This window comes from Limulus polyphemus, unplaced genomic scaffold (assembly GCF_000517525.1).
Source record: "Limulus polyphemus unplaced genomic scaffold, Limulus_polyphemus-2.1.2 Scaffold1616, whole genome shotgun sequence".
Lineage (NCBI taxonomy): Eukaryota > Metazoa > Arthropoda > Merostomata > Xiphosura > Limulidae > Limulus > Limulus polyphemus.
The window spans coordinates 159854-163412 of record NW_013667226.1 but is presented as its reverse complement, the minus strand read 5'-3'; positions in this window follow the sequence as shown (position 1 = coordinate 163412).

The following is a 3559-nucleotide window of genomic DNA, read 5'->3' as shown; positions in this document are numbered from 1 at the left end:
TTTCAGTGATTACGTCCCCATCCTGACTTTTAACATGAACAATGCATATCAGTGGTACATACGCACCTCCAACAATACTAGGTTCCGCAATATTTGAATAAACATAGATTGAATAAAGTCCATCATGCATGTTAACACTATATGGAGTTACAGTGGGCTCCGCTATCATGCCATTATTATCAAATCTAAGAAGTACTGATAACACAGAATCAAATGTTATAGAGATTTCATCATTTACATTCACACGTGCCTTTCGGGTGAATAAATTGTAAGTAAATATACGTTCATTGTTGGGTTTAGTGATTATTCTACTTGGTTTAATATTCTAATTAAATCTTCTGATTCTTTGTAATCATCTGGTCTAATATAATATATTATGGTAGAAGAGTGAGGTCCAGATAAGTAGGATAACCATTCTGTACTGTCAGGCACTTTATGTCAGCTATTTGGATACTATAGTTTAGCCAAGGCCACTTCCAACGAGCCTGCAAGGTTGATAGGTCTTGATAGTTTGTCAGTTGTTTGTTTTGATTGTTTTTGAATTTCGCGCAAAGCTACACGAAGGCTATCTGCGCTAGCCGTCCCTAATTTAGCAGTGTAAGACTAGAGGGAAGGCAGCTAGTCGTCACCACTCACCGCCAACTCTTGGGCTACTCTTTTACCAACGAATAGTGGAATTGACTGTCACATTATAACGCCCCCACGGCTGAAAGGGCGAGCATGTTTGGTGGGATGCGGATTCGAACCCGCGACCCTGCAGCTATTAAATTTATCAATATACCCTTTCCATTTTACGAAATATTGTTGATTTTTACCTCTTCTTCGTTCATGCAATATTTTTTCTACAGTGTAGGCGTCATTGGGGGATATAATAATGCATTGTAGTTTAGATTCGTAAAATTTTCCATTTAATTTTTTTCAGAGATAGTCTCAATGTTTATGCACTGGTGGATTTCTCTCTGTTCTCTCGTACTTGTTTATCCATCCAGGCATAAAGTATTTCTTAAATTGACACTTCACTTTACTAATACGTACTTGATCGCCTACTTTCAATTGAAATTTTACTTTAACGTGTGGTTTATAAAGTGTTTTCCACACCACAGACTGATTACAGTGATTAATGTCTACTGATATCATTTTAATGCTGCGATGATAGGACTGATTATAGCACTGACCAGATGTTTCAGTGATATATTCATAAGTTCCACGAGGTGTAAAGTAGCGCCACATTCTAGTTTTAAGAGTGTGATTAAATCTTTCTACTATCGACGCTTTTGTTTTATTATGTATAGTAAAGAAGTGAATGTCTTGTTCCTTGAGAAATCGTTGAAAGAGACGATTAGTTAATTCTGTTCCAGAATCAGTTTCAGGTTTTAAAATCAGTTTGAAAGCTTTTACGAGTGTCACACATTTCTTACCATTGAATGGAACAATCCATTCATATTTAGAAAACACATAAATACATGTGAGTAAGCGTTCTTAATCTGATTGTTGTATTTACTTAGGTTAGAGAGAGCCACCAAATCAGCCTGTCATTGCTCATCAATCCGTGAAACGATCACTCGGTTTCTCGAATATTTATATCTTCCTGATTTTGGTAGAGTGTATCTATCCTGACGATTTAACCAGTCTGTGACCTGTTTTAGATTTAGAGTGACGGATTTACCTAATGCTTTTACAGATCTAAGTAAAGACTGTACTCCACCGAAACTAGCAGAATGTAAAAGTTACAATAGATAGATTGCAATGTTTTATTATATATTATTTTCAACGACTAAACCACCTACTTTTATTTAGTTTACCATCAACTTTTTCTCTAACAGTAGTAATAATTTTAACTTTACAACAAGTGATGTTAATTCTTAGACAGCTCAAAATATTATTACTAAGCTTAAAAGGTTGACAACAGCCCATGATGAGAGTCAAGAGACAAATGAATGAATAAGACAATATTATTATATTAAAAATAAACCCATTTAGACATACATGTACAGTACGTTTAGGTCTTTTAACAGGTTTATCAAGTTCCATATATACCCATCTGTCTACATTTCAAACAACTTCTTGGGGAATATCCATATCCAATAATTGCTCTTCAAATTTTTCCATCAGGTTGAGTATGAAAACAACTTACATTATTCAAATCCTCTAAAAGTTCAGTTTCTTCAACAGTTAGTTACTTTCATGGAAGGAAGTAAATTCCGCCTAATTGCAGCCACTCATTTCTTTTTAATTCATTAGCTCGTCACAACTGATGGACAGTAGGACCACATCCTTCATAAATATACACTTATAAATACTTGATTACACATTATCAGTATCGAAATATTTCCGTAACAGTACTTGTTTCATTTAGTTTAAAAACATATTCCAAATCATACTTACAGCAGATGGGTTGTATATAACTATCAATACTAGAAGTATATGATACTACAATTGTATGAATGCTGAAAGTAAACTGATTATAGTCTGATTTGAGTGCAATTTGTATATGGATAAGCGACCTAGATTTGACTGCTTCCTGTATATTGCGAAATAGATTTGGTCAACTGAAGACTGACCTTTGCCATATGGCTTTCAATAACCACAATATATATCAGTTTCGAAAAATTGTTTTCTAAGTCTGATTCATTGATGAACAATTATAACATGAGATCAGAAATAAAAATTAGACTGAACTTTAGACTGTTTGTTGTAGATTTATTTTGAAAATTAGGAAATGTCTGAACTTGTGATCGAGCTTATCAACACTACCCTGAAACAATTAACTCTGTAATCATTCGAGTACATATGAATATAATTCGTTGTATTGTATAATGAAATCATAAATTTCATACATTTCCCATGCCTGTAAAGTTTTATGTAGCTTTTACGTCTAAGTAGATATTATAAATGATAAAACTAACAACTAGAACTGAATCGATCATAGTCAAAATATACTTGATTTGAAAAAAAAAAAACTAGGCTATATTTTCCGAATATTTGTAGGCTGACCTTGTCTGAACTTTTGACCAATTGCTGTATGTCATCACAGTTTAGTCTTACAGAGTAGTGAGCATAAAATGTTTTTGTTGTAAAGTATGGTTGAAATACAAGTATTGCACTCTATCATTTATAAACTAAATTCATTCGTATTATTGATTACCTAATAAGCTTAATTGTTATAGTATAATAGAATTTCTGATTTGTCAATAAATATATGCATTTTAAAGGGTCGTGACTTTAGTCTCGTACATGTGTGTTACAAAACTTTCTAATTCAAAGCTATTGACCTTTTAAGAGATTCCGTTTTATTACAAACCTTTAGACTGTCAGTGGACTTGAATCTAGGCAAGCATGTGACGATTGCTCAAACCTTGTATCGTGTCCTTAACGTTCATTGCAGAAGAAAGATCGTTTATATCTGTACTGATATGTTTTAGTATAAATCATTCAGCCTTATGCCTAATCCATCAACAAACAAGATTTGTGAAAAACTTTCAACAGAAACGTAAGATCATAATTTTCTATCAATGATTAAACATAATTATTTACATAGATCCTTTAAACTTTAGTGGAA